The sequence below is a fragment of the Grammomys surdaster genome, unplaced genomic scaffold (assembly GCF_004785775.1).
Source record: "Grammomys surdaster isolate TR1022 unplaced genomic scaffold, NIH_TR_1.0 126391, whole genome shotgun sequence".
NCBI lineage: Eukaryota > Metazoa > Chordata > Mammalia > Rodentia > Muridae > Grammomys > Grammomys surdaster.
This window is the reverse complement of record NW_021621185.1, coordinates 12637932-12660535: the sequence shown is the minus strand read 5'-3', so window position 1 is coordinate 12660535 and position 22604 is coordinate 12637932.

The window sequence follows — 22604 nt, the reverse complement described above, 5'->3', positions numbered from 1 at the left end:
CACACACTGACAGTGATGGTGGCCCCACACCCATCCACACACTGACAGTGATGGTGGCCCCACACCCATGCACACACTGACAGTGATGGTGGCCCCATACCCATGCACACACTGATACGACTAGTTGGCCTTAGTGTGTTATTTAAAAAATAGAAATAACCTTGGCAAGGGAACATATTGAAGAGTATGTGGAAGGAATTTAGAGGAGAAATCAGGAGACATATTGCACTGTACATATGTATGAAACTCTCAAGAATAAGGAAAGAAAAGCAAGTATTTCCATATATAAATGTAAACCATTTGGGGGAAAAGAAGACCCCAATAACATTTTAGGCCCTTCTTCAAAGCAGAAATCATGTCCCATCTGTCACCAGTAAAAGCTGGTGCACTGCTTTTTTTCTATTCTGCCTTCTGCTTCCTAACCCAGTCCTGTCGTTTCCTTCAGGCTAAGATTGATTCCCTCCTACCAAAATCATGATGGATACCATATTGCCACATGCAGTATTTGGTCCATTCTGTGTCATCAGCATGTTTTATAAAGCTCACCGCTTCGGTTTTTTCCTCATAGCTTTTGAGACAGCATTTGTGCAGTGTGGTCCTCCTTTATGCTGACCACCTATTATTTGACTTCTTGGGTGATTCTTCTCTGCTCAGAAGTTAAATGTTTGACCACTAACTGTAGGTTCAGTCTTTAACACTCTGTTCTTCATTACCCATATCATCACCTTAGGTTTTGTGTGATTTTAAATATCACATTTACTTTTATTGCCAAAGCTAATGGGTAAGGTTATAAACAGAGTTACATGTACATATATGGGAGGGGGGAATTTTCCTTCATTTTAGCCATTTAGGCTATGCTTATACTTATACTCTCTTATAAATATAAGTATATGCTTATGCTTATACTTATACTTATATTCATTTAGGCTTATGCTTATACTCTCATGTCATGACTTAGGAGGCCAAGACTGCTGAAGAATTTTCCATTGATTTAAGGTCAGCCTGGATTGCCTAGTAAGTTCCAGCCTAGCCTGGGCTATAAAAAGAAAGAAAGAAAGAAAGAGAGAGAGAGAGAGAGAGAGAGAGAGAGAGAGAGAGAGAGAGAGAAAGAAAGAAAGAAAGAAAGAAAGAAAAAGAAAGTTTATCACATTTCAGTTTTTTGATGGATTACATTTAAGAAAAATCTGTATATTTATAAATATACCAATTGCAAATACAAAAATCAAATTTCTACATATTCATTCAGGAATGTTACTCTACTATTGAATTTTCTATAATCTAAGATGCATGTATCTTAGCTCTTTCCAAGAGACTTTAAAATATGGTATAGAATACAAGTATTAAAAATATACAACCAATAGGTGTTGAGTAAATCTGTAAAATCAGTGATGAGTGTATTCCCAAAGTAATACTAGCAATAGCACTCATAGAGTTCATCATACTTAGAATGTTTTAGATTTTTATTTTATCTTTGTAGGCCAACATATTTTCATCCATCACTGCATTGATTCGCTTGGTTACAAAAGGGTATATACAGCCTCTAAGCACAACTTGTTCATATCATTTGGAGCCAAGAAAAGCATGGCATTCTATTTTATTAATAATGTAAATATAGCACTCTACAACATTCTCAGATCCTGATATTCCAGGCCATGTGTACATCTGTGGTTTCCCACTGTCTGTGCCTGAAAATAAAGTGCTCTGCAGACCACTGGCTGGCTTGAAAGCCACAGAAACAGAGTTTGAATACAAGGTGATTGTTTGAATGTTAGTATCCCCACTTCTAGGACAAACGGATTTCACTTCTGGGGGATTTTTTTTTTCAGCTTAAAATTCATAAGTTGGGGCTGCCATCAGATATGGTACAGAATTCATTAAGGAAGAAAAACAAGGCCCTGCATAAGCAGAGGTGTCTTTATTATATAATTTTAAAAGGTCAGAGATCTACTTTAGAAAAGGTTTGCTTCCTGACCTATAGTCAAATTTATAAAATACAGGACTCTGTGTTTTTGAGCCAAATAAGTCTTTATTGGGTGTTTGATGCAACAAATGTTTACTAAGGAAAGGTTATACACAAAGTACAGACCTGGGCCATCTGGAGAAATAATGGATAAATCTATTCGTTTTACAAACAGATGCTGAACATTTGTGCTAGTTTTTGTTGCTGGCATTAGCTTTGGTAGTGAGCACAACAGGTAAGCACCCTTTTGCCACAGAGCATACATGGTAGTAAATGAAGCTTGGTGTACCTCAAAACAAGGCTGAAACTACCCTGTGATTAACTATGAATTCACAGAGCTCTTTTAGGATATCTGACAATAACTAAAAACTAAATGTTGTTCCATGAGATTTTGCTAGACAAAGCCCAGAAAATCAGCCATCATCCTTTCGTGTAATGCCTATACTCAAGCATCATTTTTAGAATCCTTCACACATCTGACATCCGAAGTTAAAGTTAGCCTCTTCAACTTACGTGTGGGTTGATCATTCCAGAAAACACAGTTTCAGTTCTTCCTCATCCTAATGATATTGTAAGGGGAAATGATGACACCCACAAGACCTCCCCAGCACACATTTATGGCTGTTGTCTAGATTTAAATTCTTTACAAGGGGTATGATATTCTAGCAAATTCTTTAGACGAAATTTCATTATAGATGTTCCATGAGTTAACCTAAAAGTATTTTCTCTGTATCCTAATTGTAAAGAGTGCCCTAAAACGATTGTTTGCTTTCTCTCTTTCTGTCCAGTAACTTTCTTATCTCCTCAGTATAGACTGCTGTCCAGGCTACACTTGGCTTATGTCTAACCTGCTCAGTAATCCCTTCATTTACCCATGATTGTATTTCCTCCCTCATATTTGAATAAAAGTCAACATGAATTTTACTGCTCACCTGTTGATTTTTCCCTTCTGTCCTTTGAAGAACTCTCTCTGACATTCTCATCCCAGAGCAGGTTTTCACACCAAGATCTCACTGACCCAAAAGACTCTTGATTCTGGAGGAGAGAATCACCCCTACCTCCATATTGATAAAGGATTTTTTTCTCCATAAAATATCAGGAGAAATTTTGGTGACCAAAATTCCAGTTGAAGGAGTGTGGATGTGTCTTGAACTGTTTGCTATGTTTATAAAGAGTTTGAAATTTAATGATCATCTCGGATATACTAGCCAGTCAAATGTAAGTAGATCAAAGAATGTTCGTGGAATCTGTTTATACAAGATCCTACTATAAACTTGCTGCCTCTGAGCTATGCTGTTTGCCAAAATCTGTGATTGATATAAGGGCTTTTATGAAAGTGATAGTCTTAGGGATATCATCCAGAAGTCTAGAAAGGGTGACTACATCAAAGGAGAAGGTCATGCTCAGATCCCCTATCAAGATGGCAACCATGTGGATGTCATGTGTTCCCAAATAGGCATCTTGGAAGAAACCTTTTGTATTTTTTTTTAATAGAACTACTCATGGTTGAGAGCAAAAACAAGGAAGATTTATTGATTGTTTGCTGTTTTTTGTTACTCAGTGATGGCCTGGATGCCTTGCTCATATTTGAATTCCTGCAGCAACAGAGAAGCCCTTCATTCAAAAGCAGAACCAAAGTACCTAGTGAAGTAGGTCAAATATTTCTAGAAAAGGATTGCCCCACCAGCACCACCACCACCAAAAAAAAAAAAAAAAAAGATTTTGAGCCACAGCTAACCAATATGGTACACATTGTTTTATGCAGTTTCCTGCTGCCTCATTTCCCAGTCCTCAACAAGGTGATGAGACTGAAAGACTAGAAAATTAAATGACCTAAGATGGGTGCATGGCTTGTTTAAAAACATATTTTCTGGAGACGCCAATATGTAATTTAGGAAGAAAATTAAAGGAGGAGGCAGAGGAGAAAGAAGGAGGGGAGGGGGAGGAGGAAGAGGAGGAGGGGGAAGGGGAAGGGGAGGAGGGAGAAGGGGAAGGAGGAGGAAGGGGAAGGAGGAGGAAGAGAAAGAAAAGGAGAAGGAGGAGGAAGAGGAGGAGGGGGAAGGGGAAGGGGAGGAGGGGGAAGGGGAAAGAGGAGGAAGGGGAAGGAGGAGGAAGAGAAAGAAAAGGAGGAGGAGGAGGAAGAGGAGGAGGAGGAGGAGGAGGAGGAGGAGGAAAAGGAGGAGGAGGGGGGAGGGGAGAGGGAAGGGGATGGGTAAGGGAAGGGGAAGGGGAAGGGGAAGGGGAAGGGGAAGGGGAAGGAGAAGGAGAAGAATCAGCAGCAGCAACTCTGAGCAAACTGGCAGAGAGAAGAGGATTCTGGGGACTCATGAGGAGGGTAGGCAATGCCTGCTGTGGCCCTGATACTTTGCTTTTCAGAGCTAGATCTAATGTATGCATACTGTGAAACACTTCTTGTTTCCTTCCCTTCCTGTAGTTTTATTAGTTAAATGACTCTTTAAGTAGGGGGGGGGAGTGTTACTGAACCAGCAAGGAAATTTAATACATTTTATTTTCCAAAGATTTCAAGTAGCAATTCCCCAGGGAGTTGCTGTTCCCTGTGCCTGGCCTCATGACTTACAGATCATACTGAGTCTGTTCTGCACGCTAGAGCCCAGATCATACTTTGATACTTTTAGGACACCTGTCTAACTAAGCCACTGTAGACACACTACACTACAGGACTAGCGTCAGGAATTCCTACAGTCAAGCATAAAAATATTTGCTTGCTATATGGTAGGTATATGAGTGTGAACTCATGAATACTACCTGTAGAGGTCACAGGACAGTTGGGGGAATTGGTTCTTTCTTCCCACCATGGGATTGGGAGATTGAACTCAGCTTGTTAGGTCTCACCCAATGAGCAAGCTATCTTACCAGCCCAGATACAGCTTTTTTAATGCAATAATTTATCAAAGATTATTCAAGTTTAATAAGATTTGTCTATTCTGCAAGAGTTACATTAGAAAAAAAAACAATACAATAACAAAAGTGGTATTTTCTTCAGAATTATAGAAAATATTGCTAGTTTTTAAGGTTTATGTTTCTTTGTGTGTTTGTAAGGGGTAGGATTGTAGCACGAGTGTAGGTCTCTATATAGGCCAGAAGGCACTGGATTCTCAGGAGCTGGAGTTACAGCCACTTGACATGAGTGCTGAGAACTTTGTTAACCACTGAGCCATCTCTTTAGCCCCTAAATATTGCCATTTCTGAATTTCATTTCTACATCACAACCCTAGAATGTAGTTATACTCGCATTTCTTTGAGAAAGATCAAGAAGAGATAGGGGACCAGGAAAATGCTATGAGGTAAGTGAAGTTTTTGAATCCCCCCTTCAAGAACCCTTGAAATTTGTCTGAAGGGAACTCCGTCCCGTATGAAGGATAGGGGATGTGAAAGGGCTTGTCTAGAAGATTCTCAATGGAAGGATGGAGATGACTTAGTTGGATCTGTGCTCTGACTGAAAATTGGGAAGGAGACATGAGCCAGACACAACCATGTATACCCAAAGGTTCAGATCTGTCTGTAGGCTGTGCAGCTTTTTCATTTCTAAGGTATGTGGAACATCAAACTATACTTCATACCCAGGAAAATTCGCCAATTAAGTATCTCCAACACCTTTGGAAATGCTCTAACTTTGATTCATACCAAGAAACATTCACACATTAAATTAACAATCTGCAAGCTGAAAACTAGTCGAGAGAGAAACTCTTAATCCATCTCTCTTGAGAGGGCCTCTGTCTGGAGCTTGGGTCACATCTTCAAGAATGATTTTGGGAGTGTTATAGGCTCTGATAGAATTAGTTTCCTGAGATCTGCAGTTGTAAATTGGTGTACCGCACCCCACCCCACAATTCCAACTGCCTCTCAGGAGGTCTACTATAACCAGAGAAACACAGGTGTGACACCCACATACACCCCAACTGCCCTGCCTGCTGGAACCCTACCAAGCATAGTAGTCCCGGTCTCTGTCCCACTTTATTGGAGCTCCATCCTCCTTCCAGTCTGCACTTGTACCTACAGTTGCTGATCAGCGCTCCTCTACCTAACCTACAGGTCTGCCTGCCTCCCAGGAGGTCTGCTCTAATCAGTGACACACCACTGCGACCCCCCTATCTTAACTACCCCACTTGCTGGAACCCCAGCATTATCCTTCTAGTCCACATTTACACAGCAGTCCTGGCTTGGCACACCTCACACCAACACTGAGCTCCACCTGCCTCCCAGGCAGTCTACCCTAACATGATCATGAAGGTCCAACTGCCTACTTGGAGGCCTATTCCAACCCAGGACACCCAAGTCAGCCAACAAGAGAGACAGATGGAAGAAAGGCCATCACAAGAACATAATCAACAATATGGCACTGTCAGAACCCAGCTTTCTAACTATACCAAGATTCAGATATCTTAACACACCTGAAGAGTAAGACTGTGACATTAAACTTCTTCTCATGAAGATGATTGAGGCCTTTAAAGAGGATATAAATAATTCCCTTAAAAAATGCAGGAAAATGCAATCAAACAGGTATATGCCCTTAAAGAGGAAACAAAATATTCCTTTGAGAAATACACGAATACACGATCAAACAGGTGAAGGAAATGAATAAAACAGTTCAAAACCCCAAAATGGAAATGGATGCAATAAAGAAAACACAAATGGAGGTAACCATGGAGATGGAAAAAGCTAGAAAAGGGTAAAGGAACTACAGGCACAAACATCACAACAATACAAGAGATGGAAGAGAGAAGATTAGGCATAGAAGATGCCATAGCAGAAATTGATACACCACTCAAAGAAAGTGCCAAATGTAAAATGTCTTTAATTTCTTTATTCTAGAATTCAATGAAAATGTAGGCACTACATATCCAAACTTATGGAACACAATGAAAGCAGTGTTAAGAGGAAAATTCATAGCACTAAGTGCCTTCATAAAGAAATTAAATAGATCTCATTCTACCAATTTAACAACACACCTGAAAGCTCTGGAACAAAAGAAGCAAACATACCTAAGAGGAGTAGATGGCAAGAAATTGTCAAACTCAGAGCTGAAATCAATTAGGAAAAAAAAGAGAACAATAAAAGACGCACCAAAATCAGGAGCTGGTTCTTTGAGGAAATCAACAATGTAGTCAAACCCTTAGCCAAACTAACTAAAAGATAGAAAGGCAATATACAAATTAACAAAATCAGAAATGAAAAGGAACATATAAAAACAGAAGACAGGAAAATCAAAATGTCATTAGGTCATACTTCAAAAGCCTGTACTCCACAAAACTGGAAAATCTAAACAAAATGAGTAATTTTCTAGACAGATAACACTTACTAAAGTTAAATCAAAATCAGGTAAATTATCTAAACAGACCTAGAAACCCTACAGAAATAGAGGCAGTCAATAAAAATCTCCCAACCCCAAAAAGCCCGGGGCCAGTTTGTTTCAATGCAAAATTCAGTCAAACTTTCAAAGAAGAGCTAATACCAATACTTCTCAAAGTATTCCACAAAAATAGAAACAGAAGGAACACTACCTAATTCATACAATGAGGCCCTGATCCCTAAACCACAAGACTCAACAAAGAAATAGAAATCAAACTAATTTCATTTATGAACATTTGCTGCAAAAATACTCAAGGAGATACAGAAAGAATCCAGGAACATATCAAAAACATCATTCACCACAGCCAAGTAGGTTTTATCCCAGGGACACAAGGATGGTTCAATATAGGAAAATCCATCAACGTAACCCACTATGTAAACAAACTGAAGGAAAAAAAATCACATGATCATCCCATTAGATGCAGGAAAAAGACTTCCATTAACCTAACACATCTTCATGTTAACAGTCTTGGAGAAGGCAGTGATTCAAGGCACATACTTTAACATATTAAAAACAATATACAGCAAACCAACAGCCAACATCAAATTAAATGGAGAGAAACTTGAAGCAATCTCACTAAAATCAGGGAGAAGAAAAGGCTGCCCACTTTCTCCTGATCTATTCAATATAGTACTTGAAGTTCTAGCTAGAGCAATAGGACAAAAGGAGATCAAGGGGATACAAATTAGAAAAGAAGAACTCAAGGTACCACTATTCCAGCATGATATGATAATATTTATAATCAATCCCCAAAATTCTCCCAGAGTAATACTACAGCTGATAAAACATTAGTAAAGTGGCTGGATATAAAATTAACTCAAAGAAATCAGTAGCCTTCTTTTATGCAAATGATAAATGGGCAACAAAAGAAATTAGAGAAACCATACCCTTCACAATAAGCACAAATAACATAAAATATTTTGGTGTAACTCTAACCAAGCAAGTAAAGGATCTGTAGACCAAGCACTTCAAGTCCCTGAAGAAAGTAATTGAAGAAGATATCACTGGATGGAAATATCTCCCATGTTCATAAATCACTAGGATTAACTATATTGGATTTTCATATTGAAAATGGCAATTTTATCAAAAACAATCTACAGATCCAATGTAAACCCCCATCAAAATTTCAACACAATTTTTAACAGACCTTGAAAGAGAAATTTCTCAACTTTGTATAGAAAAACAAAAACAAAAATCAGGATAGCCCCAAAATTCTGAGCAATAGAAGAACTTCTGGAGGAATCACCATCCCTGACTTCAAGCAGTACTACAGAGCAATAGTGATAAAATCAGCAACTAAAAAGTTCATGATTTTGGTTCAGAAACAGACAGATTGATCAATGGAATTGAGTCAAAGACCCAACAATAAACCCACACACGCAAGGACACTTGATGTTTGACAAAGAAGGCAAATCCATACAAAGAAAAAAGAAAGCATAATCAACAAATGGTGCTAATCTAACTGGAAGTCTTCATGCAGAAAAATGTAAATAGATCAATATTTATCACCCTACACAAAACTCAAGTCTAAGTGTTCCAAAAGGCCTCAACAGAAATCTGGATACACTGGATCTTATAGAAATAGCCTTGAACACATTAGTACAAGAAACAATTTCCTGAACAGAACACCAATGACTCAGACTCTAAATTCAACAGTGAATACATGAGACCTCATGACGCTGAAACTCTTCTGTAAGGCAAACAACACTGTTCATAGGTCAAATTAGCAACCTACAGATTGGGAAAAAATTTCACTAATCATACATCTGACAGAGGGTTAGTATCCAAATTATATAAAGAACTAAAGAAGTTAGACTCCAACAAACTAAATAGTCCAATTTTAAAATGAGGTACAGAGCTAAACAGAATTTTCAGCAGAAAAGTACCAAATGGCTGAGAAGCACTTAAAGAAATGCAAATAGTCCTTAGTCATCAGGGAAATGCAAATCAAAAGGACCCTGTCTAAAATAAAAAAACTCAAGTGACAGCACAGAAAGAAGAACATTCCTCAGTTGCTGATGGAGTTGCAAACTGGTACAACCACTTTGGAAATCAATCTGGAGGTTCCTCAGAAAACTGGAAATTGTTCTACCTGAAGATCCAGCTATACCACTCCTCACGTATACCCCTAGGGTGTTCCACTGTACCACAAGGACATGTACTCTACTATGTTCAAAGCAGCTTTATTTGTAATAGCCAGAAGCTGGAAACAAACCAAATCTCCCTCAACCCGAAGAAGGGGTACAGAAAACGTGGTTTCTTTACACAGCGGAATACTATTCAGGTATTAAAACCAAGGACATCATGAATAACCTGACCTCAAAAGGACATGCATGGTATGTACACACCTGATAAGAGGATATTAGCCATAAAGCACAAAATGCTCATGGTACACCACAAAGACCTAAAGAAGTTAAACACGAAGGAAGGTCCAAGGGCAGTTCCTTGAATCACACTTAGAAGGGGAAGCAAAATAGTCATAGGAAGAAGTGAGAGGAAGGAAAGGGGTTGCGAAAGGGGAGGGGGAGGAGAATGAGAGTCAGGATCAGGTGTGCTGAGAGACAGGCAAGACATTCAGAAGGCCAAGAGAATAAATGGAAGGAAATGTACAACTACTGGAAGCTAGTGGGGATAGGATTCTTTAGGAAGTCCCAGAGACCTGAGATGGTGAAAGCTCCCAGGAGTCAATTCATGTGACAGGATGTCTAACAGTGGGATCCTAAAGCCCGAAAAAGCCACCTCCTGCAACCAGGAAGGTACCCCAGTGGAGGGATAAAGACATCAACCCACCCTCAAAACTTTCAACCCAAATTTTGTCCTGTGTAAAAGAAATGCACGACAAAAATGGAGCAGAGACTGAGGGAATGGCCAATCAATAACCGGCGGAATTTGAGACTGGGCAACCACCAATCCCTGACATTTTTAATGATTCTTTGTAATGCTTGCAGACAGGAGCCTAGCATAACTGCCCTCTGAGAAGCTCTAACCAGCAGTTGATAAAAACAGATTCAGTTACCCCCAGCCAAACACTGGTTGAAAGTTGGGGACTCTTATGGAAGAGTTGAGAGAAGGATTGAAGGCCCTGAACGGGATGGGAGCCCCACCGGAAGATCAACAGAGTGAATGATCCTGGACCACTAGGAGCTCTGAGTCTGAGCCACCAACCAAAGAACATATGTAGTAGATGCGCAGCTCAGTCTCCATGTGGGCCTCCCAACTACTAGAGCAGAGGCTTCTCCCTAAAGCTGTACCCCGACTGTGTCAATTCCTTCCCCTACAGGGCTGCCTTGTATGGCCTCAGTGGGAAAGAATGGGCCTAATCCTGTAGACTTGCAATGTGAGGATGGAGGGATACCCAGTGGGGACCAACCAACTCTGAGGAGAAGGTGAGGGGGAATGGAGATAGCATCTCGGGGGGGGGGGGGGGGACGAGGAGGGAGCAGCATTTGGGATGTAAATAAATAAATAAATAAATGTAAATTTAAAAAGTTAACAATGTAATAATATCCAAATGAACACTATTTCTTAAGTTTTAACATACGCCTTGTGAATCCTTCTTCCAAATCAAAAGTAAACAAACAAACAAAACCGAATTAGCTTCCTTTTGTGCCCATCCTCAATCCTGCTTTGACTCATTTTCTATCAGATGCTACTTGTGTGCACCTTTGGAATGATTGCTGTTATCATTAGTTTGCTTCTCTGTAGGTGGAACTGTGATGTTAGAAGCACTAATCCTTTCCTTCTTAAGGCAGTTAGTGCAAAGGTGTCAACTCAGTATCTAATCTTTGTAAAGGACAAAGAACTGAGTCAGCTCCACACACTGGTGCCATTCAAGGGTTGTAAAATTATATAAAGGATCATGAAAGAGGGTCTTAAACCCTAAAAGGCAACATTAGTAATTAACATTTGTTCCCTGAGATTTTGATCCCACATCAGTTAGAAGACACAGAGTATCCTTCCCCCAAGCAAACAATAACAGACAGAAAGTACACTCTTTTTTAAAAAGTGCAAAATTATATCTTGTTTCTAATTAAACAATTTTTATCATTATCTTTTGAGCAGGGGCCATAAGACAGCCCCTATATCTCCACAGACTTAGGGTGGGCAAGTATGTGAAGAGTTACTTTTTTTTTTATTATTTCTTGAATGATTTTTGCAGTAGCTTATCTTCCTTTCTTTTATTTTTCAGACTATACATAATTATATCATTTCTCCCCAACTCTTCCTCCTCCCAAACCCCCGTTTATACCTCTTTTTGTTTTCTTCCAAATTCATGGACTCTCTTTTACTTAATTGGCATCACATACATATAACCAGCACAGTCTGTGTAATCCTACTTGCATGTAAGTCTTCAGGGGTGACCATTTTCTATTGCATAACCAAATGATGTGCTCTTCGCTGGAGAAGACTATTTCTCTCACTTTCAACACTCCTTTGTTGCCTGTAGGTCTTAGTGTAGGATGAGGTCTCACTGTCTTCCCCGTCCACTTTGGCATGTCTCTTGTTCTTCTCCTATGGGCCTTGTTTGGGCAGTCATATTGGTGAGACTTTGGCTTCTGACATATGGTTATTTAAAAATTTTTCATGCGTTGGTCTTCCCGTGTCTTTGAAATTAATTATGCTTTCTGTCAGCATCCTTCGGGTAACTGTTGGAGAAGCAATTACAAGTCCTCTATAATGGCCTCTAAAAGTATAATACAACCATGGATAAGGTCTTAAATAGAACAACTACCAGCATCCCTGCAGCCTAGATACAGGTGCCAGCATTGTCCGTCAGAGTCATCCATCAGTCCCGCTAATAGAACAGACTGGCCTCATAAAGAAATGTGAGTTTTATTCTACTCAATTAAAGAATCACTGAGAAACCTGCCCTGTATTTTCAACACATGTTTCCAATTAGTGTTGCAGAGCAGGCCCCTGACTTGATAAAAGCATTGACGTGTACCTTCAGTGCCTGTACAATGTACTCTTTCATTTTACAAGGTGAACAAAATGCAGCTTTAAATATCTTTTTTGAATGTTAACAAAAACTCAGAGGTATAAGCTTAGGGAAAGGTGAAGAAAGGGAAGGCCATGCTGTTTGAATTGCCTGCCAGAGATTTCTAGAACCGTATGTGCACAGAGGGGTTTATTTGCCCAAGTCTGTACTGAGCACTTGCAAGCTTGTGTGCGAAAAGCGTTATGGCTCCTGGGAATTGCACTCTAAGGCCATTAGATGGGAACTTAGTTACCTCAGGAAATACAACTTACTATACAGTAAATTTGTTTCAGACGACCACTCTGCTCAAAAGGCAACAGAACTCCCATTCAAGTAAATTGTTTCAGAGCCTGCCATAAACTGAAGGGATACTTGCCTGCACGGTGGCTCTTCTGAAAAACTGCTGGAAGTTCAGTGCAGTTTTTAAGTAGCAAACTAAAATGAGTGTCCTAGAATCTGGAATTCGATGTAGACATCCTTAGTTTAGGTCATCAGACCATACTGTCTGTGAAAATAAAAGAAATCTACAAGAGGATATGTAAGATAATTAACATGTTCTATGACTCTACTGCTCTACTGCACGCTGTGTACCCTCCACAGATCTAGAAACACTGGGATGACTTTCCATTCTGGGTCATGAGAAAGCATGATGTCTTCAAAAGGCTAAGATACTAACCCTGTGTATGATTGGTACCTGCATAAAGTATTGAGTAAAACTCTCAGCGTCTGGCTTTTGTGTTTCCAGATACCACTCAGCTCTGTGCCCTAATACTCAGACTAGAGAAGTGTGCCCATCAAGAGCGAAAGTCCCCACCCTCTAGACACACCACCAATTGCACAATTCTGAAAGGCAGTTACTAGTGCAAGGCAAAACCAAAACTCTGAGCAGGTAAAACTGACTAAATCAATAATTTTTTTTCTAATTTCAACCAGAGAAAAACATCATTGAGATGGACTTTCTGGTGATTTACGTGTCAGATTCTGTGACAACAATTGCTGGTGTCCTCTTTTATGTCTCACAACTCTACAGTAGTTCTCCACTTGTACAGTGAAGACACCACAAAGAATGGCTCAAAAGCCAGCAGACCTGTCTTCCATCTCAGTGTCGTCCTCCAGTTACCTCTTCTATTGACATGTCAACTGTATCCTCAAAGGTACACTGTTTTCCATGGTTCTCTTCTCTGCTCCATAAACTCTTACTGGAATCACTTCTTTCCAGAAGTGCTTATTCTCCACCATTAGTGAATAATCATCTTACTTCCTGTGATCTGTTGAAATCCATAGCAATGGGGCAATCATTTGTACCAGAGCACAAACAAGTTCTTCCTGTCACCCAGATATTCATATTGCTAAGATCAGTGGCCGTTCCCAACTCTCATGGTAGCCGTATGTCAGCTTTGATAATTAAAACACTCCGCATTTACTAACCTTCACGATAACCCACTCTAGGTCTTTTTACTTCCTTCTAAGTTTGCTAATGCAGGTGAAGGCTTGCTAGTTTGACACAGTCTCTTCTTTTGCACATTGTCCTTTATTGGGGACTGAATTGTACTCTCCTAACATTTATGTGTTGAAGCCTCTCCCCACACCGTGGTGGTAAGGTTTTCAGTGACATAATTGGTGTAGATACATAAAGTCATGAGAATAGAGTTCCTGCAATGAATTTTGCACCCTCATAAGAAGAAACTACAATATGGGTATAAGAGCACACTCTGTAACTGTGGTACTTGGAAGGCAAAGTTAGCAAGATTGTAGCAAGTTTGAGGATAGTCAGGGCTAACATTCTGTCTCAAGGGGAGAGAAACCTTTCAAGAATTCTTATGAACCAGTCTTCCCCATTCTATATACAACAATTCCATTTCCCTAGTCCTCTTTGATTTATTGGGTTTTTTCTCCTACAATCTACAGTTATCTTCCAGCAGAATACACTCAGAATCTTCATGTTTTACCAATTTCACAGTGTTGTGAAGTCAGCATCCCTGTCATTTGAATGATGGCAAGAACAGCCCTATGGGTCTCTCTGAAACTCTGCACACAGTCACAAGTAACTGAAATGTCATATTGCAACCTTTCTCTCCTCATGACTTCACAAGACTCCTCTAGCATCCAAATTCAAGTCACAGTCCTTGCCATGGCTTACAAAAATCTGGGAATAACCAGCATGTTCACCTTACTGACTTCACCTCCGTGTTGTTTATGTGCCTGCTCCTCTGTGCCCACTTTCTGCTCCAAGCACACTCAAGCAATTAAGATGCCTGCTGATTTTGTGGGTGCTGTACCTCTTAGAAGGAATGCAGGAATGTTCCTTACCTTAAATAACTACCTAGTTTTCTAACTTTGTTTCTATACAATTTCAAAGCTTATGCCATCTGATGAATTCCCTAGCCACTCTGTGTAGAATGCCCCTCCTCTCTGCCTGTCACAATGCTGGTCTCAGTGGCCTGATTAGGAATGTTTTTCATTCTAAGTATCTGAACCTGGCATTCAAAATGGTGTGTTTATTTATTTTTAACCATCTTTTCCTGCTAAACTGTAAACGTGGTCAGAATAGGCATTTACTGTGGTCTATTCTCCCTATAACCTCTGTCTAGCATAATGTACAAAGATGATCGGTGAATATTTTAACTATTTCAATGTGTCATTACAACTATACAAAAGCATTAATATATAAAAAGGTGTGTGCTGTGATTTATTGATTTGCCTCAATGACATTTATTTTTAGAATAAACCATTTGCTCTCTACAAATCAACCTTGAAAGACTGAATGTGAGCATATCTTATGTATAAACCCCACCACCACCACCACCACAACCCCCTGCAATGCAAGGCTAAGGTTGAAATCAATACATTGACAGGTTCAAAGCAAACACTTCACCCTTCAGCCTGTGGGAATGGTAGGTTCTTTCCTCTGTAAACTCATTTTGGTTATTGTTTATCATTTCAACTAAGCTATCTGGTTGGGGGGCCTTAGGTTTCTGTCCCTCTCTGGGTTCCCTTCTCTGTCATCTTAAAATGTGTCATCTTGAGTTCTTGAGCACAAACCAAAGTATCGTGCCCCAAATGCCCACGCTATGAACAAAGCACAGTTGAGACAAGGATGTTCTTAAGTTCACATCTATTTTCCAGTAGCTTCTATACTGCTAAATCCACTGGACATCCATGATCTTTGTCATGTTTATACTGTAGTGCTGAGCATGTGGAAATAATGCAAATGTTAGAAATAATGTTAGAAATAATGCAAAGATGAAGTACACAAGCTGAGAAAGTGACCATAGCCAGACTTCAGGAGAATCCCAAGGAAACAGGTGGCAGCACATTGACATGATGCCCATCAAAGCAGTATCCTCAAACATGCCTGCCTCCTCTCTTCAGGGGTGACAAAATAGCTTCTCTTTTTCTAAAGCTTGCCTTCTAGGTCTTTACTACATAATTCTGCCCATGCCACTTTTTCTGTAATAGTCCTGACTAAAAAGACAGATAATAAATAGAATTTTTAAAAAGATTCTTTCAAGCTCATTGCTGTTAAGCCATCCTACCTTCTCAGTTAAACACTTTGGCAGGTCTAAGTTGACCTAACCCACAGTTTACTGACTAATCCAGCAGGATTATTTGAGTTGACCATTTATTTGGAGGGCTTAGATTAAGCAGCACAGACATTTCTACATTTGCATCCAAATGCTGTACCAAGGTGCAAAGAGGTGTCTTGATTCAAAGGTTTCACGTAGTTTTAAAAGCATGGCTGTTGGCCCCTATTGGCTCCTCATGGAACTTCAATATACAAAGCTACAGCCAAGGAGATGCTGTGGCTGGGGTAGGATGCCCCAGTTCTTCTTCCTTTGGGAAAAAATTCTGGAAGGCAATGGTGTGACAATTATGAAAGCAGACTCAAGAGCCAAGCTCAGTTCAAAACCTAACTTTGTTTGACACTAGGAAAATGCCTTTTACTTCCAGACTCGAGCTTTGTCATCTCTGAAATGCAGTCAATAATTCCAGGTGGTTCTGAGGACTGGGTGAGGTGACCTGAGCAGTGATTGTCCTTGTGCCTGTGTCAAGGATCTCTGCTGGAACTTCTGTCTGAGTATAATACTACCCTGGGGAAAGCACGGATGTAGTGGAATGCCCCAGCCAGCAATGCCTGGTGCTAGTGACTAACCCCATCCCTGAGGATAGTGGAACAATCACTTTTTTGTAAGCAGAGTTAAGTCCCTCCCTGTGTGACTAACCATGACTAACACAGAGTAGGGAGGCGGCCACTGTCTTAGAAGATACTGTTGGGAAGTTGACCATTCTGTGTTTACAGAAATTTCGCCATAGATAACCTCTGACCCTTGTAGATGCTATAGTATTTCATAAGCTGGCAGGAATTTACTGATTTTCAGGAAACAAATGTCAAGCATAAGATGCAACTAAATGTTATTTCCTAAAAAATAGTTGTAAATTGACAAAGTAAAATTTGTTTCCTTAATGGTGTGGAAGCAGCCTTTTCATAAGGCAGGTTGTATTTCCATCTAATATGCTGATAATATGTTGTCATGACGTGGGACTTGGTAAATGATGGAGAGTGAGAATGTGAACTGGAAGCTCACATTCATAACACACAAAAATGGTCCGTTTTGTTTTGAATTTATCTCTCTAAAAGAACTGTGAAAGTTCTCCCTGAGGGATATCAGAAATGTCAATGAAAGTGGCCAAGTATGTAGCAATGTGGGGACTTCCTGAAAGTGGCTTAAGTGCAGTTCTGGTTTCAAAAAAAAGAAAAGAAAAACCACCTTTTGTAACCTATTGCTTCATATAGTCCTCAAAGCAATGATCTTGCAAAAATGTGACAATGTGACTTGTGCTGCAAGTAGTATTTAGGCCATAAAAATTCAAAGGGAAGAGGGAACCAATGAAAATTGGAAAGCTATTAGTTTTCTTCCCTTATATTTCATATGCCAGTATTTACTAGTTTATATATTTTTCTGACTTGTAGACCCCAGATCTGGTTATGTGCACGGCCCTTTTCAGGATCCTGAGAAAGTAAAGGCCCTTAACTTTGGCATAAAACTATTTTAAGGCTTCTTTTACTTCACGATGCTTTCCTTAGTCCCTCTGATGACTGATATAACTCTTAAGCATCGTAATAAGAACACAAAGTTATGTGACTTCAGGTACTATATGTGTGATTCTTTTTTTAAGTTTGCTTATTTAATACGTCCGTGCTTTATATTTGTTTATTCTTTTGAAGAACTAAGGTTCTAGGACCAAATGTATATAGACAAGTTCTCTGCCATTGAAGAAATACATGTAGACATAGGAAGTAAGGATGTGATTTTTGTCTCAGAATCCTTGGTATCAAATATAAGGAGCCATGAAACCAGATCTGTGTTTTCTATCTATTGAGATAAAGGAGGTTTCCCCAGAACCAGTTTCCTCAGTCCCCATGCCTTGCATTGTAGGTCACTCAGACATACTCTCTGATGAAGTTCCTAGTACACAACATCCTTATTACTTCTTTCTTCTGCTAGCTGTTTATGGATAGCCAATACCTTTTTAGGTGCCTCCTGCTTTTCTAGTATGTCTGCTTTTGGAAAGCACCAGTAGACTAAAACTGAAACCACAACCTCCTTTCCACTGTTAGGGACACCCCATCCTACTTGAGTACTTTCCAGTGTCATGAATGGCATCACCATATTGGTGGCTACCCTAGTTATAGACCGCTAAGACCAGATGTTATACCTTCCTCTGGCTTCCGGTCAGTCTGCAAAGCATTTTATTTCCTCCCATGTGGCAGTTAATTCAATTCTCTCTCTCTCTCTCTCTCTCTCTCTCTCTCTCTCTCTCTCTCTCTCTCTCTCTCCATTCCCCTTCTCCTCTCCTTCATTCTTTCCTTCTTTTTCTTCCTCCCTCCTTTCTTTAACACTGATTTCTGTGTCACCTCCATCCATAACAGTACCGTTGAAAAGAGAGAACTGACTATTGCACATGGGAAACATCACTGCCTCCTGCCCGGTGCCTGTATGACCATGACACTGTAGAGAATTGATGTGATGGCCTCCTGTAGCACTTCAGCTAGGTGTGCCACTTTTCCAACCCTCTCTTCAACCTCAGAAATTTCATCATCTGTGTTCTTTATTTCTACACCATTAAACACTCTAATCATGAAATATCACACAAAGCCTGCAATGATGTGATGCGACCTCCTTGGGATGATACTTTTTCCATTCTCTTCTTTATTACACTCCTCCCAATCTTCTCTCTCTCTTCTTCTCCCTCTCTCTCTGTCTCTCTCTGCCTCTCCCTGTCTCTGTCTCTCTCTGTGTCTCTGTCTCTGTCTCTGTCTCTGTCTCTGTCTCTCTCTCTCTCTCTCTCTCCCTCTGCTCATTCTCTCTTTGTGTCTGTCTGTGTCTGCCTATCTGCCTCTCTCTGTGTTTCTATGTTTGTATCTGTCTGTTTCTCTTTGTGTGACTGTGTCTATTTGTCCATGTGTCTGTGTGTCTGTCTGTATGTCTGTGTGTCTATGTGTCTTTCTGACTCTGTATGTGTCTGTGTACCTATGTGTCTCTCTATCTCTCTGTATGTGTCTATGTGTATCTGTGTCTGTTTATCTGTCTCTGTGTCTCTCTCCTTGTTGCTATGCATCTATGTGTCTGTCAATGTGTCTATGTGTCTGTCTGACTGTGTCTGTGTATCTATGTATCTGTCTCTATGTGTGTCTGTCTGTGTGTCTCTGTGTCTGTCTGTCTGTGTCTGTCTCTCTATATGTATACATGTATATGTGTATATATATATATGTGTGTGTATATGTATATGTGTATATATGTGTGCATGTGTCTCTCTGTCTCTGTTTTTCTTTGTCTCTATCTCTCTATCTCTCTGTGTGTGTCTCTTCCCCTCCCTTCTTCTCCTCTGGCATTGAGCCCCTTTGCCTGAGCTCTTCTGCCTTCATTTTCCTTTTCACTACACTACCTTGCTCTCTGGATGATTCATAATCATCTGGCAAGTATCTCTAATGTAAGGGTCACCTCTCCCAGGAAGCTTCCCTAGACACTTCTAATCTTAAGAAAGTATTGCTCTTAAGTACTCTCTCAAACTGTTTCATCAACCATGACATTCTACTACAGCCTCATGTTTACTTTTCTAGTTTCTCAGATTCCCAGTTCATGAACTCAGTCTTTCTTTTCCTGTGTTCTAACCTGCACATGAGCAAATCTTCCTGAATAAAGGAACAAGTACCCCATGTAATCAGAACAAAGGAAGCATTTAAGGAAGATCAATATATACATGCTACTGTAAGAGTCAGTGAAGGAGCTGCAATAGGCTAATCTCAGATCCAGATAGTACATAACTTGTGCCTGTGGTAAGAACATTTCAGTGGCATAGCTATATAGTGAGAATTTTGGGTTATTTTAACAAATACATAGAAATGTTATACTTTTTTTTAATACCAGGTATGGAATATGGGCCTGTTTCACATTATCCACAGCAACTGACTGTGATTTGCCTTGTGCTCTAGTGAGGGTGTGATTTTGTCAGCTCCAGATAATTTCCATGATTGTATGACATTTGGAATTGTGGGAAATTTTCAGAGGGTATATAAATGTTAAGGCCCCAAGACAGTTGGTGGGTTGTTGGTTGTTGATTGGTTGCTTTTGTTTTCAGTTTGTTAAGTAGTTGTTCACAAAAAAATAAATAAGAAGAGAAAGATGAAGAGGAAGAGAAAGGAGAAGGAGAAAGAGAGGAAAAGGAGGAGAAAGAGGAAGAATAGGAGGAAGAGGAGAAGGAAGAAGAGGAAGAGGAGGAGGAAGAGGAGGAGAAGCAAGAAGGAGAAGGAGGAGGAGGAGCAAGAAGAAGAAGCTAGATATCCTGACTGTGAAGATCAAACTTGTCCCAAGGACCTCAATGCCCTAATCAGCAGAAAGTAGTCTAATGAAAATGTTCTTTTTTGACTCCTAACTTTATTCAGGGACCTTTCTTTTACTCTCTAGCCTTTTTCTCTTTTATCTAGTGTTAGGTGGTTTAGAGGGTGGAAAATGATGAAGGAGGGTGGAAAAAAAAGGAACCTACAAAATAGCAAAAGACAGCTATATAATGGGGCCAGAAACCAGAACAGAGTTGGTTGAAGCTGGTTGTGACAAAAGTGTGCAGAAGAGGCAGAGGACAAACTCACAGGAAAGCTGTTTCATGATAAAAAGAAAGGTATTGTTGGTGCAAAAAGGTGGAAAGACATGTGTCCAGATACATACATGGAAGATTTAAAAAAAAAAAGAAGTCACTGTTGTTAGAATTTCCAACCCCAATCAGCCCATATAAAAATAATCCAGTTATAGTAATTGTAAGCTATATATCTAGATCTAACACTATACTAACTTATTCCTCAGCTATAAGACCCTTTGTTACTTATGGTTTCTCCTGGTCATGTGGTTCTGGTCCATCATGGCTTTCTCCTCCTCTTCTGTCATTGTCCTCTGTCCTTCCCCTCTCGTCATCTTCACTCCTCCCATTAACTCCAAAACATCCAGTACCAACTTTTCCCTCACTGCCCAATCACAGGCTCTAGCCTTTCTTGACCAGTTAAATGGAGAGAAGATTCACACGAGGTCATCTGAGTACGAGATGGGCTGCTCTTCAGGGACAACTCTCCTTGATGAAACAGTATTAACATCAAAATACAAACAATATTAGGACAACCCACAACAAGGCCCTTCCTGGGCAAAAAATAATCAAAGCTTTATCTAGGACAACGCAAAAAGTAGACAGTAAAAATAGCTGAGGTAGGAAATACAATTGGATAGAGGTAAACACTCACATTTTGAATCATAAGCTTTGATAAAATCAGCAGAGAGAATCAAATTCCAGAAAGTGAGTAGAGCGGTCCTTGGCTGTGCATCGTGTAGCCTCACTGTCTTCACTTGGTTGCTGTGTTGCAACTAGAATGTAAACACAGTGATGAGAACACATAGTTATGTGGCTTCAGGTACTATATGTGCGGAACCTTTTACCTTAATGTACTAATAAATATTTTATCAGAGAAGTATAGAGAATCATTCAATAAACAAGCACATATTCACCTCCCACTCAAAGTACTATTATGCACATTTAAAGACCTGGTTGATCCTAAATCAAAAATGGTTTTTCTCTCAGTGAATAAATCTTCATCCAAAGTACACTTCATTTTTCTGTATGAAAAGTGTTTCTGGTGTAGAGAGACATAACTAACTGGTTGAAGTTTATACAGAAAACATTTCCAGTAAACACAGCAGAGTGTGGCATTTCAAGAAGGCTGTGTGAGGGCTGTGAGGATGAAAGCCACGGAAGACGAGCAGATGTGCCCCAGGCCCTCCTCATTGTCATCAATCATAAGCCTGTCCTGCTCCATGGTTTTCAAGCAGTAGGTCTTGGACCCCTGAGGGTAGCAGAATTTATTGTGAGGGGTCTGTAAATCTACATTTACATTCAGTCTAGGGAGACTAAATAAATAATATGTCATGCTCATACATTACTATTTTTAACATGTCTATAGATGAGGTGATGGGGAGAGTGCAGTTTTGCTCACTTGGCTGAATTAACAGCAGTGCCTGGCTCTTAGGTCTTCTCCAGCTACAAGTACTAAAGTATCATTTCTGACATGGCACATCCTCAAGGCTGAGTAAGAATTGCCACATTGAAAGGGCCTCAATAAACATCCCTGCTTACACACTGAAGGCCTAAAATCAGCCATAGGCCTAAAATCAGCAATAGGCCTGTCATACATGTATACTAGCACCAAGTCTTGGATCTCTGTGGAAAAACATTGAAACAGATGGCTATAAGCTATTGTAAACAGGCAGCTTTTGTGGAAATTTACCAGCCTGAGTAGTCATAGACCTTGTAAATAGGTAGCCTTGGCAGACAATACCAACTTAGATAAGGACAAGTGAGTCATAGGCAGAGTCATAGTGATCTGTCCCCTGAACCTTCACCCAGCCGATACCCTGTTCTGAAAGATATCTGTACTCCCCCTGAACACCCACGCTCCAATATCATTCCCTTCCCCACATCCTGCCTTTCTGTGTTTATAACCCCTGTGTGAATGAATTACGATTTGAAAAAAATAAATAAATTATTTTTAAAAAAAGAGAAAAGAAAAAAAAAAGAAAAAGAAAGGGCCTCAATAAAATCGCCAGTAGAAAATGTAAATGCTAAGCTAAGCACTGTATTGATTTATATTTATTTTTATTATCTTTTATTTCCTTGGGATGTGTTATGTACCATCACACACGTGAAAGCTCGAGAACAACTTCTGGCTGTCGGTTCTTTCACTATGTTCTAGGGAT